The sequence below is a fragment of the Chiloscyllium punctatum genome, chromosome 18, assembly GCF_047496795.1.
Source record: "Chiloscyllium punctatum isolate Juve2018m chromosome 18, sChiPun1.3, whole genome shotgun sequence".
Lineage (NCBI taxonomy): Eukaryota > Metazoa > Chordata > Chondrichthyes > Orectolobiformes > Hemiscylliidae > Chiloscyllium > Chiloscyllium punctatum.
The window spans coordinates 76,752,334-76,767,031 of NC_092756.1; the positions used below are offsets into that span (position 1 = coordinate 76,752,334).

General features: G+C 44.2%; 1 non-coding gene across 1 annotated transcript; it reads left to right on the forward strand.

Annotated features, from left to right (window-relative positions):
• The first annotated feature begins 1,355 nt into the window (after positions 1 to 1,355).
• Positions 1,356 to 1,428, forward strand: trnar-ccu (transfer RNA arginine (anticodon CCU)). Its single transcript has one exon. It is a non-coding gene; the product is annotated as a tRNA-Arg (tRNA).
• The last annotated feature ends 13,270 nt before the right edge of the window (positions 1,429 to 14,698 follow it).

A 14,698-nucleotide genomic window follows, 5' to 3' on the forward strand; every position in this document is an offset into this window, starting at 1 on the left:
CATTGGGATCATTGCTGACATCTTGGAAGAATTCCTGGAGTCTCATTGTTCTGATGAATTCCTCACAACTTTACTCAAGTATTCTTGTTGGTGATGGGGACAAAGGGAGACTAAATTTGATTTGCGTTTCAACTTGATTTTGTGAACAAAGTATTGAAACAGTTTGTAACATCATTTGGAAATGCATACAAAGGTTCTAAATCAGTTGTGTACAGTCTATGCAGAGAGAAAAGAACCAACAAACCATTGGAATATTGACATTTCTCAAACCTTCTGTATCGTTGTGGAAAGAAAGGCATTTTGTACTTGGGCAGGAATCGATCTCTGTTCAATGTCAGGCACCAAGAGGGTCTGAGAACTGAAAGGACGATGTGATCATTTGTCAGAAAGACCTGAGACTGTGTTGTTTCCCTGTTACACCTTGGCAGCAGCTGCCTGAACCTTTAGTGCGTCCCTCAGTGTGTTGTCACAGATCTGGGAGTGTGCTTGGCTGTCGCACTCATTTGAGGTCAACTGTTTCCAGTGGTCTGCCAATATAGTGCCCTCGTGGCCTAATGGCTATGGCACTGGCCTCTGAAATCTGGGATTTCAGGGATTTCATTTTTAAGCCTGATCTTTGCAGTGGCTGATTTTCATCCCATGTCAACTCCATCACAATCCAAATTGACTGGATTTTTTAACTACTCTGTTAAAAATCATTGTGCCTGTGTTGAGATCATGGCAAATGCTGTTTAATAAAAACTTTCACAAGGTAATTCCGGGATTTGGGAGATCTTGGGGTTAATTGTCTGAAAGAGACAGCACAGCCACAATGGGCTGAATTCCTGCAATGATTCTGTTGATTTGTCCTCAATGCAGCTTTTTGCAACATCTCCACTTACTCCTTCCCCAGTAACTGCAAATATCTTGAAAGTGCTGCACAAAATAACATTGAGCCCTTGGCTATTTTCCTGTCTGCTCCATTTTCCTCAGACTTGAGATGTGCAAAGTTGGAGTTTGAAGGTGGTAAAAACAATGACTGCAGATGCTGGAAACCAGATTCTGGATTAGTGGTGCTGGAAGAGCACAGCAGTTCAGACAGCATCCAAGTAGCTTCGAAATCGACATTTCGGGCAAAAGCCCGAACTGCTGTGTTCTTCCAGCATCACTAATCCAGAAAGTTGGAGTTTGGTTGATTTCTCATCGGTCCATTTGGGGAGAAATGGGAGGCGGGATCAATTTATCAAGCAGCCAACAATTTAGCATGAGATGGAAGGGGTAAAAAACAATCAGTGAGCATCTAACACTCAGAAACACACACTATGAGAGGTCAGGGTGCAGTATTTAAAGGCTGCCATTGGCAACATGCATGTGGGGCCCCAGTGGCCTAATGGATAAGGCACTGGCCTCCTCAGCCAGGGATTGTGGGTTCAAGTCCCAGCTGGGGTGTCTCTGTGGCTTATCCTCCATTTCTAATCTATTTTGGAAAAATCCCCATCTCTGCATTCAGTTGATGGTCAGTGGTATCCAACATGATCTTGCACAAGATTTTCGGGGATCTGCAGGATTGAATGTTGAAGTTGGTGATCAAGTGGCTGCTGTCTCTGGATGGGGACAATATTCCTGAGAGTGTGGTTGGAGTGGTTGCTTTTGGAAGCCAGCTCTCATCACACTCTCATCAACAAACCAACCCTTCAACACTGATCCCTCCAGAACATCGGATATTACTGACAGAGAATACCCTTGCCAACGTTTATAGGTGCACCATCGACAGCATTCTGTCTGGATGTATCACTACCTGGTTTGGCAACTGTACCATTCAAGATCGGAGACGGTTACAGAGAGTGGTGAACTCGGCCCGGACAATCACAAAGGCCAACCTCCCATCTATAGAATCCATCTCCGTCTTCACTATCCTATTGATCTGTGACTCTACTTTCAAGGAGCTATGAACCTACACTCTAAGGCCTCTTTGTTCACCAACACTCCCTGGGACATTCCCATTAAGTCTATAAGCCCAGCTAAGATTTGCTTTCCCAAAATGCAGCACCTCACATTGATCTAAATTAAACTCCACCCATCACTCCTCAGCTCATCGGCCCTTCTAATCAAGATCCCGTTGTAATCTTAGGGAACCTTCTTTGCTGTCCACTACACCTCCAATTTTGGTGTCATCTGAAAACTTACTAATGATACCTCATAATGATACTAACATATATATAAATGACGGAAAGTAGTGGACCCAGCACTGATTCTTGTGGCACTCCATTGGTCACAGGGCTCCAGTCTGAAAAACAACCCTCCACCACCATCCTCTGTCTCCTACCTTTGAGCCAGTTCTGTATCCAAATAGCTAGTTCTCCCTGTATTCCATGAGATCTAACCTTGCTGATCAGCCTCCCAGGGGGAACCTTGTCGAACGCCTTACTGAAGTCCATATCGATCACATCCACCACTCTGCCCTCATCAATCCTCTTTGTGACTTTTTCAGAAAACTCAATCATGTTTATGAGTCATGATTTCTCCAGCATTTTCTCTCTTTCAGATTTCCAGCATTCACAGCATTTAGCTTTTATTGGACAGCTTGCCATTTCACTTGGCAATGAAAAACGTTTTGTGATTTACACATGAAAGAACTGAAACCAACCTGGTCATTCTAAAAGATGAGAGACTTCACACACAATCCAGATGTTTTTCAACATATAATTTCAGTGACATCACACTGTAAACTTTTGCCATAAATTCTGTGTCTTACAATCTTATACTCCACAACCACCTGACGAAGCAGCAGCGCTCCGAAAGCTAGTACTTTGAGATAAACCTGTTGGACTACAACCTGGTGTTGTCTGATTTTTAACAATGATTATTCGAAGCTTGCACAAGGTAATTCCAGGATTTGGGAGATCTTGGGGTGAATTTTCTGAAAGAGAAAGCACTGTCACAATGGCTTAAAACCTGCTGAGATTCTCCTGGGGATGGCATGGTGGCTCAGTGGGTAGCACTGCTGCCTCACAGTGTCAGGGACCTGGCTTTGATTCCTCCCTTGGGTGTCTGTTTGTGTCGAGTTTGCACATTCTCTCCATGGGGTACTCCGGGTGCTTTGGTTTCCTCCCACAGCCCAAAGATGTGCAGGTTTCGTGGAATGGCTTTGGGGAATGCAGCGTGAGAGGATAGGGGTTGGGCCTGGATGGGATGCTCTTCAGAGGGTCAGTGTGGATGTGATGGGCTGAATGGCCTGCCCTTCTCACGCGAGGGTTTTTATGAACAGGTTTGGAGCAGATGGTCAGAGCTCCACTGCAGGACCCAGTCAAGGCTTTGCTAAGGGTTTGGCGTTCAGGTGTGTTTTCCTCTTCTCCTGTCCCTGGTCTTCCAGAATCTTCTGTGGCTTTGGCCAATACGGTCATGAGCTGGGTTCACATCATCCAATGGGGTCATACCAATACCCTTGACTCTTGTCATGCGAGGAGCTATAAAGTGGATTGACTCAGGCTGACACTTCTCCAATATACAACCCTCAGTCTGGTTGGAACTGGTTCTTCTTGAATCTTTGTAGCTCTTTGATCTTCGTTGCACTGTTCTCTGGAGCTGATAGCTGCTGTTTAATTTAGTTTGGCCAATTTTCTATCTGGTCAAATTTCTCCAGGTGAGGATCAATTGAGAATGCCTGATTTTGTTGCCATGGTCACGTGACCACACAGGATTGAGATCAGCTGCACAGTGAAGGTTTCAACAAACTCAAAACCCCAAATAAGACTTGAGCCCACAATCTCTGGTTTAGGAAGTTGGTGCCTTTCCCAAGAGATCACTGGGGCTCCAACAGATGGGCCTACCTATCTATGGACAAAGGACCTTCTGGTTTGGTTGTGTTGGTGTTAGAGTAAGCTATATTCTGTCAACATTACCAACTGAACCCCAGATTACCTGCATGTTTGGTATTTATGATGATGTCCAATCTGTCAATGGAAATAATTGAAATCTGGGTGTTCAAGGTTGGAACTGATGGGGTTGTGGCTATGCATTTGGGCCCTTACCTTTCTTAGTCAAGGTATTGAATACAATTGCAAGGAGGCTATGATGGAGATGTGAGGTAGTTCGGCCATCGTTGGAGAACTTGGAGTGCCACATCCACAGATTGGACAAACATTTGTTGGAAGGCAACTGCTGAAAATCACCAGGCTCTGAGTCAGAGTCGAGGTTCACCAACAGAGTTTATTGTCCAAGGAAATCCCGGAGCTCCGGGGAGAGAGCAGCACCAACAGCACAGTGGTCAGCTGTGATTCTTCTCTCAACCCGGAGCACATGGTCAAGATACTGTGATACATTTTGTGATATAATAGGTCAGTGATGAGGTTATTGTCTCTGTAACATGGCTTGTTTATTGTAAACATTGCAGATTCCTTGATCGTTTCGGTGCAGTTATTGTCAGTTCCAGCGTGACCTTTGTTAAGTTCAGTGCAGTTGTCAGTTTCAGCGTCTGCGCGGAAGTCCGTTGCTGTAGTAATGGGCGCTCATCGCTCTTCCTGAGAAGGCCGATTACTGCAGCCTTGGCTATTATCCCTCTGTATTGAGTCTGTATCTAACAGTTAGCATTTCTATCAAAGGTGTTGTCTGACCCAGACCCTTTGGCGGGCAGTGTATGTTCTTCATGTGTATTGTCTCTCCCATCCGCCTTAAACTAATCAACTCGGTTGTGAGTGCATTGTGCTGGCATTCTGGTGCCCCCAGGCAGTGTCTGTGTTTGCTCTGCTGTCTCTCTCCATATTGTGGTCTGGCGGTCATCTTGTGTGTCAAATGGCCGACTTATGGCTCAGCGGCCATCTTGTGTGTCCATGTACCTCGTGTCACCCTGCCCCGTGCAATCTCCCACTTCACTCCCCACTTTGTGGTCAAGGAGGCGAGGGTATTAACTGGAACAATCCATGCTGGGCCATTGGAATCTCCTTCCTGTCCCGATATAGGGCTGGCTCTCTTCCACAAAGGGGGGTCTCGCAAGTTCGGGCAGATCTTCTCTCTCTCCAAATTTTGTTTATTTAAAAAATAGACTTTATTCATAAAAAATCAAATAGAAATGCATACACAGGTTCTAAACCAGTTGTGTACAGTCTATGCAGAGAGAAAAGAACCAACAAAATACTGGAATTTTGACATTTCTCAAAGTTCTGTGTCGTGAAAAAAACAGCATTTTGTACATGGGCAGGAACCGATCTCTGTTCATTGTCAGGCACCAAGAGGGTCTGAGAACTGAAAGGACGATGTGATCATTTGTCAGAAAGACCTGAGACTGTGTTGTTTCCCTGTTACACCTTGGCAGCAGCTGCCCGAAACTTTAGTGTGTCCCTCAGTGTGTCGTAACAGATCTTGGAATATGCTCGGCTGGAGCACTCATTTAAGATCAACTATTCCCAGTGGAGTATTGGCACTGAGTTTTTGTGGCTTAATGGGTAAGACTGTAGCTTCTGATGTAGTGGATTGGAGGTTCAAAACCCTTTTGGGGTGTTGACTTTTTAAGCCTGGTCTTTGTGGTGGCTGATTTTCAACCCATATCAACTCCATCTCAATCCAAATTGACTGGATTTTTCAACTACTCCGTTAAAAATCACTTGCCTGCTTCGAGATTATGGAAAATGCTCTTTAGTAGAAACTTGCACAAGGAAATTCCAGGGTTTGGGAGATCTTGGGGTGAATTGTCTGAAAGAGACAGCACATCCCCAATGGGCTGAATGCCCGCTAAGATCCTGTTGAATTGTCCTCAATGCAGCTTTTTGCAAAATCTCCACTTCCTCCTTCCCCACTAACTGCAAATATCTTGAAACTGGTGCACACAATAACATTGAGCTCTTTGCTATTTTCCTGTCTGCTCCATTTTCCTCAGACTTGAGTTGTGCAACGTTGGAGTTTGGTGGATTTCTTGTCTGTCCATTTGGGGAGATTTGGGAGGTAAGATCAATTTTATCAAGCAGCCAATGATTTAGAATGAGATGCAAGGGGAACAACCAATCAGTGTGAGTATAAAACTCAGAGAAGAACACAATATGAGAGCTTCAAGGTGCAGTACTTATAGGCTGCCATTTTAACTATGCACGTGTGGCCCCAGTGGTCTAATGGATAAGGCACTGGCCTCCTCAACCTGGAATTGTGGTTCAAGTACCATCTGGGATGGCTAACTTTTAAGCTTTGTCTTCATGACTGATCTTCTTTGTCTGATGTCAAATCGAATTCTCATCTCCCCTGGAAACGTCCCCAGGTCAGTTTTGGGTTTGGTGGGATGTTGTGTCAGAAAAATACAGAACTTTGTGGGGTCTGCAGGATATGGGGCTAAATCACCCCTCTCTCTATGTCGGACTTGGAGGGATCAGTCAAAAGTATCGTCTTTGTTTGAATAAAATCTCTAACTTGAAATAAACAAAAGAAGTCCCTGTTCGGTAGCTTGTGTTTCCGTGCTAACTGATCGAAGGACATCATTGTGTCTCCCACAAACAAAACACCCACACAAGACACACCCCTAACTGCCCAATGTTTGGATCCTAAATCTATTATCCCCGGTTGAAAACCTGGCATACCCGGTGTAAGAGAAGATGTCTTGCCAATATTGCCTTCCCTCTGCCGAATTGCCCACCATGCTTTAACAGAATCGATAACTATTGGGTTATGGCAATATTCCCTAACTGTCCTCATTTTGTCCAAACACAGCAAGTGAGTAAGGCGTCACCTTAGCCTGGGAGGTTTCAATATCAAACCACATTGAAAGAGGGTCCCCACAAGCCCAATCACTCATGTAGGATAAAAGTGAGCTTAGTTGGTAGCTTTTAATGGCTGGGAGATACACTCCCCCCAGTCTGTGAAACAATCGCAGTTTAGCTCATTTAATGAGGGGCCACTGACGATGTCAAATAAAGGGGCTGAACCAGCCGTTCAGTCTCCTGAATGTTTGCTTATCGAAAATCAGAGGGAGCATCCATATAGGGGATAGTAAACGAGGGAGAATATTCATCTTAATAAACACTATCCGACCCAACCACGAGACCAGAAGCGCCTCCATCTTTGAAGGTCTTGTTTGATTTTGTCAAATAATTGAACAAAATTGGCTTTGAACAACCGATTCCGAACTGGAGTAATGAACACGCTCAAATACACAAAACCCCCCTGTGACCATTTAAATGGGAATCGATATTCACCCTCAAGACTTAACACTTTCATAAGACCACCCATAGGCATAGTCTCTGATTTTGAAAGATTAATCTTGTCCCCCAAAAAGGTGCCGAACACACAGATGCATGCTAACAGGCGAGGGACTGAAACTGCTGGATTTGACAAAAGAATTAGGACATCATCCACATACAATAAACTCTGATGTAAATTTGACCCCACGTCTGGAGCTGATATATTGGGATCCCTATGAATGGCCTCCACCAATGATTCGATCCCCACTGTAAAAAGCAGTGGGGAAAGGGAACAGACCTGTCGGCTGACCCCAAAAATGTTAAAATTGCTTGATCACACCCTGTTGGTGATGATTGCAGTGAGAGGGTCATTGTGGAGAACCTTTACCCATCTTATAAAAACTTCACCCAAAACAAACCGCTCCAGAGTATAGAAAAGGTACGCCCTCTCAACTCGGTCAAGGGCCTTCTCTGTATCTAGAGAAATCACCAATCCCTATATTGACTGTTGTTGACACACTTGAATTACATTAAGCAGCCTCCTAACATTATTGGAGGATCTGCGGCCCTTTATGAAGCCCGTCTGGTCCTCTTTAACAATAGAAGGTAACACAGTCTCCAGCCTTAACACAAGGGTCTTGGAGAGGATTTTAAAGTCCACATTTAAGAGTGAAATGGGCCTGTACAAAGCACAGTCCCCCGGGACATTCCCTTTTTGAAGAATAAGCGAAATATTGGCCTCTCTCAGAGATTGCTGGAGACAATCATGGCTGTATGAGTCATTAAACATGTTGAACATCGGGCCTGACAATATGTTTATAAATTCCTTCTAGAATTCGCTGGGAAGTCCATCAGGACCAGGTGCCTTTCCACTCTGAAGCTGCTTCACAGCCTCCTGCACCTCTCACTCTGATAAGGGGACATTGAGAAAAGACTCTTGTTCGGGGGTCACACCCAGGAGCTCCAGATCCTTGAATAAAGCCTCCATTTGGGCCCGCCCCTCCTCACAAACCTCAGATTGGTATAACTTAGAGTAATATCTCTGGAATGACACATTAATCTTTTTGGAGTCACATGTTCGGTTCCCAGACCCTTCCCTAATCACCGTAATGGCTTGAGGGGCGCTCCTTTTCCTAGCGAGATACGCTAAGTGTTTCCCAGACCTGTCTCCATGATCATATAACCTTTGCTTTGCAAAAGTAAGCTCGTTCTTTGCTGTCTGCGTGAGCACGGAATTCAATGCAGACCGCAGCGCCGTAATCCTCTGTAACTTGACCAACGAGGGCCTGTCAAAGTAGGCCTTCTCAGCTGCCTTCAACTGTGTTTCGAGGAGACGTTGCTGCTCACCCTTCTGCCGCCTCCTACTGGCAGAGTAGGAAATAACTGACCCACTGGCATAGGCTTTGGCAATTTCCGAAACGAAGGATTGGTTACTAACTGAGCGTGATTTAATGTCTCGGAAAGGCCAATATTCCTGAGAGAAATACTCCACAAACGTATTATCCTTGAGGATAAAGGGATCCATTCGCCAGTGCCTTGGACCCACTGTAACGTCCTTAATCTTAACCAACAGGGACACTGGAGTGTGATCAGAGATGGTAATATTACCGATCGTACAAGGTGCCACCAAGTCCAAGGTTGCCACAGGGATTGGAAAAAAATCAATCCTGGTGTGACATCTGTGTGGATTGGAAAAAAATTGTAAAATCCCTGCCTGTAGGGTGGAGACACCTCCAGATGTCCACCAACCCTCACTCCACACACAGATCCATTAATTGTTTTGTTTGTACAGAGGGTATCGGGGGTGGGAGGGGGGGCTTTGGGGAACCTCAGTACTGTGGGATACATGAGACAGTTAAAATCTCCCCCTATAATGATATGCCAGGACTCCAGAGTGATTAATTTAGAAAACGTATCTCGCAAAAGGTTGAGGGGCTGAGCTGGAGGGCAATAAACATTTAAATACCATATTCTTCCCCATTTATCAAGGCTATAAGAATTACACTCCTCCTCTGTGTGTGTCTTTAACACACTCTTGTAACTTAAATTGGAGATTCCTCCTCACCAATATAGCCACTCTCCTATTTCTAGTATTAAATGATGTGAAGTAAACCCGATCAAAGCCATTCTGCTGTAGTTTCAAATGCTCCCTGTCATCCAAGTGTGTCTCCTGTAACAAAGGAATCTCCACTTTCTCCTTTCTAAGACTCAAAAGTACCTTCTTCCTCTTAATTGGTGAGTGACTTCCCTTGATATTCCAGGTTCACCATTTAATCAAGTCATTAGCCATAACCTTCTGCAGTAACATTTAAATTCCAGAGAGGAGGAACTCGAACCACAAATCACTGAGACTTAGTGTCATATGATCCATCAAATATAAAAACTACATAAACTGAAACCACTACATTTAACGAACCTCCAAAACTATCACAGATTAAAAGCAAGACAAACCACCATATAAAGTGCCAATGGCGCTGAATAGGGGAACTCACCTCCTGCCCAGAGGGGGCAACTACCCATCCCAAATTGCCCATAAGTGGGCATCTAGCCATCCCAACCATTTTCCGTCCTTCTAGCTATAGCCATACCACAAAAACAAGCAGAATAGAAAGTAAATATAACATTTTACTTTATGAATAAAGAAAAAAACATTTCAGATCGATGGGGTAAATACTCCACCCATCCTCTGATATAAATTCACTTAGAAATTGAAAGTACACATCTCAACCGCCACCAAACACAGTTTAAACCGGATTATTACCAATCGGGAAAACAAGGAAAAGAAAGCTCCAACTGGACTTCCTCAGTTGTTTTAAAAAACAACAAAGACATAACCAAACAACACTATTTGTAGATACTAAATTGTTCAGATTCGGTTAATTTGTCCACAAAGTCTCTTGCCTTCTCCGATGTATCAAAGAGATGTACGGATCCATGTAAGGTTATCGGAGCACCGCCGGATACCTCAGAGAGTACTGGATCCCAAACTCCCTCAGTCTTCTCTTGGCAGAAACATTATCCGTCAGGGGGCGGGAATTAAACAGCCAGGGCTGACAAAGGAAGTCAGGAAATGTATCATAGGGAAAGAGAGAGTCTACAAAGTGGCCAAGAGCACTGGGAAATCAGAAGATTGGGAAGCTGACAAAAACATACAGAGGATAACAAAGACATAGAAATAGGAAGGAGAGGATCAAATATGAAGGTAAGTTCGCCAGTAATGTAAGAAACGATTATTAAAGTTTCTTTTGATACATAAGAAACAAACGAGAGGCAAAAGTAGAAATTGGGCCGTTCCAAATTGATGCAGAAACGTTCGGGAAGGGAGATAAGGAAATGGCTGAAGAACTTGGTAAATACTTTGTGTCAGTCTTCATAGTGGAAGACATGAGCATTATCCTAACAATTAAGGAGAGTCAGGGGGCAGATTTGAGTATGGTAGCCATTACAAAAGAGGAAGTGCTAGAAAAGCTGAAAGGTCTAAAAATTGATAAATCTCCCGGCCCCGATGGTCGACATCCTAGAGTTCTGAGGGAGGTGGCTGAGGAAATAGTAGAGGCTATTTTTATTCTTTCAAAAATCACTGGAGTCAGGGAAATTCCCAGATGATTGGAAAATCACTGTTGTAAACACCTTGTTCAAGAAAAGATCAAGATAAAAGATGGAAAACTATAGGCCTGTTAGCCTAATCTCGGTTGTAGGTTAAATTCTAGGATCCATCATTAAGGATGAGATTTCTAAATTCTTGGAAGTGCAGGGTTGGATTAGAACAAGTCAGCATGGATTTAGTAAGGGGAGGTCATGCCTAACAAACCTGTTAGAATTCTTTGAAAAGGTAACAAGTAGGTTAGACCAGGGAAAACCAGTGGATGTTATCTACCTCGATTTCCAAAAGACCTTTGATAAGGTGCCTCACGGGAGACTGCTGAGTAAGGTGAGGGTCCATGGTGTTCGAGGTGAGCTACTGGCATGGATTGGGGATTGGCTGTCTGACAGAAGGCAGAGAGTTGGGATAAAAGGTTCTTTCTTGGAATGGTAGCTGGTGACAAGTGGTGTCCTGTAGGGTTCAGTGTTGGGGCCGCAGCTGTTCACTTTATATATTAATGATCTGGATGAAGGGACTGGGGGGCATTCTGGCGAAGTTCACCGATGATGCAAAGTTAGGCAGACAAGCAGGTCGTTCTGAGGAGATGGGGAGGCTGCAGAAAGATTCAGACAGTTTAGGAAAGTGGTCCAGGAAATGGCTGATGAAATTCAACCTGAGCAAATGCTTGGACTTGCACTTTGGAAAAAGGAATACAGGCATGGACTATTTTTTAAACAGTGAGAAAATTCATAAAGCCAAAGTACAAAGGGAACTGGGAATGATAGTCCTGGAATCTCTAAAGGTTGACTTGCAGGTTGAGTCCGTGGTTCAGAAAACAAATCTAATGTTGCCATTTATCTCAAGAGGGTTGGAATGTAAAAGCAGCGATGTCCTTCTGAGACTTTATAAAGCTCTGGTTAGGCCCCATTTGAAATACTGTATCCAATTTTGGGCTCCACACCTCAGGAAGGACATACTGGCACTGGAGCATGTCCAGTGGAGATTCACACAGATGATCCCTGGAATGGGAGGCTTAACATACGATGAACAGCTGAGGATCCTGGGATTGCGTTGATTAGAGTTTAGAAGGTTGAGTGGAGATCTAATACAAATTTACTAGATAATGCATGGCTTAGAAAGGGTGGATGCTGGGAATGTGTTTCCATCAAGACCCAAGGGCACAGCCTAAGGATGACGATGAGAGTGACACAAAGTGGCGTTGAAATGCCCATCATTCACAATTGAATGGCAGGGTGGACCCGATGGGCTGAATGGCCTTACTTCCATTCCTATGTCTTAGGCTCATCATCGTAAGGTTTTCTTTTCTGGTTTCCCACCGCTGAGAAGTCCTGGAAAGGCATGAGCTTAGAGCCCTCAGATCCTTCCCCTGGATTAGACTACCGACAGTGTGGAAACAGGTAACACTATGGGCAACTTAACATGGCCAATTCACCTTTGTACTGTGGGGGGAAACCAGAGCAATGTGCAAACTCCCCACAGGCAGTTATCTAAGGCTGGAATTGAACCTGGGACCCTGGTATTGTGAGGTCGCAGTGCTAACCACTGAGCCACCTGACTCTGGGAGCAGCCACAATTCTCTCCTTTGCTGTGCAGTTCATGCAGTTTTTGAGCAAAGTAAAATGTAGTTCTGCAAATACTAATTCACCAACAAACTTATATGTGCTTGTGTGTGTGTGTGTGTGTGTGTGTGTGTGTGTGTGTGCGCGAGTGCGTGTGTGCATGTGTGTGTGTGTGTGTGTGCATGTGTGTGTGTGTGCATGTGCGTGTGCGTGTATGGGATGGGGGTTGGGGCTGTCATGAGTGTCAACAGACAGGAGTGTTCCCTCCCAGTCAGAGAACACTTCAGCAATTTGGGACATTCGACCTCGGACCTTCCTCCAAGGGGGACTTCGGGACAGGCAACAATGAAAAGTGGCCGAGCAGAGGCTGATCACCAAGTTTGGTAACAATGGAGATGGCCTCAACTGGGACATTACAGGTGACCCCATTCACCTACACACACAGACACATAAACATACACACACACACACACACACACACACACATATACACACGCACACACACATACACACACACACATACACATACACACACACATATACACACACACACATTTTCACATACACAGACACACACACACACACACGTATATACACACACACACATAAGTTTGTGTGATGAACTTGTACTTAAAGAATTACATTTTACTTTGCTCAAAAATTGTATGAATCCATGTAAGATGTTGTAAATCTGTTTTTAAATTAGAATCAGTCTGACCATTGTGGCACAGACAGCCTCACACAGGGAAGCTCACACCTTCAATACATCATCTGGGCCGACACGATACCAATTATTAAAGTTCACTTGAGAATATAACTTTTGATAAAAGTTTTGCAATTTACATATGAAAGAACGAAAACCAACCTGGCCATTCGAAAAGATGAGAGACTTAACAAACAATCCAGGTCTTTCTCAAGATACAATTTCAGTTGCATCACACTGTAAACACTTGCTTTAAATTCTGTGTCTTGCAATCTTATTCACCTCAACCACCTGATGAAGGAGCAGTGCTCCGAAACCTAGTGCTTCCACATGTTCGACTCTCACCTGGTGTTGTGTGATTTTTAAATCTGTCATTCACCCATCTCCTGACGGTTGAGCATACATCTCAAGGTCAGGACAGCGGCCCTCCGCAGGGATACAAATCGACTCCTTCTTTGGTCGCTCCACGATGGATCTCTCTGATGACTGTTCCCGTTCATTGGTTGGCTCATTGGGATCATTGCTGACATCTTGGAAGAATTCCTGGAGTCTCATTGGTCTGATGAATTCCTCACAACTTGACTCAAGTATTCTTGTTGGTGATGGGGACAAAGGGAGACTAAATTTAATTTGCGATTCAACTTGATTTTATTAACAAAGTTTTGAAACAGTTTGTAACATCATTTGGAAATGCATACAAAGGTTCTAAATCAGTTGTGTACAGTCTATGCAGAGAGAAAAGAACCAACAAACCATTGGAATATTGACATTTCTCAAACCTTCTGTATCGTTGTGGAAAGGAAGGCATTTTGTACTTGGGCAGAAAACGATCTCTGTTCAAAGTCAGGCACCAAGAGGGTCTGAGAACTGAAAGAACGATGTGATTATTTGTCAGAAAGACCTGAGACTGTGTTGTTTCCCTGTTACACCTTGGCAGCAGCTGCCTGAACCTTTCGTGCCTCCCTCAGTGTGTTGTCACAGATCTGGGAGTGTGCTTGGCTTTCGCACTCATTTGAGGTCAACTGTTTCCAGTGGTCTACCAACATAGTGCCCTCCTGGCCTAATGGCTATGGCACTGGCCTCTGAAATCTGGGATTTCAGGGATTTCATTTTTAAGCCTGGTCTTTGCAGTGGCTGATTTTCATCCCATGTCAACTTCATCTCAATCCAAATTGACTGGAATTTTTAGCTACTCTGTTAAAAATCATTGTGCCTGTGTTGAGATTATGGCAAATGCTGTTTAGTAGAAACTTATACAAGATAATTCCAGGATTAGGGAGATCTTGGGGTGAATTGTCTGAAAGAGACAGCACAGGCACAACGGGCTGAATGCCTGCTTTGATTCTGTTGATTTGTCCTCAATGCAGCTTTTTGCAACATCTCCACTTCCACCTTCCCCAGGAACTGCAAATATCTTCAAGGTGCTGCACAAAATAACATTGAGCCCTTTGCTATTTTCCTGTCTCCTCCATTTTCCTCAGACTTGAGATGTGCAAAGTTGGAGTTTGGTTGATTTCTCATCTATCCGTTTGGGAAGAAATGCGAGGCGGGATCAATTTATCAAGCAGCCAACAATTTGGCATGAGATGGAAGGGGTAAGAACCAATCAGTGAGAGAACAACACACAGAAACACACACTATTAGAGATCAGGGTGCAGTATTTAAAGACTCCCATTGTGACCCACCACATGGG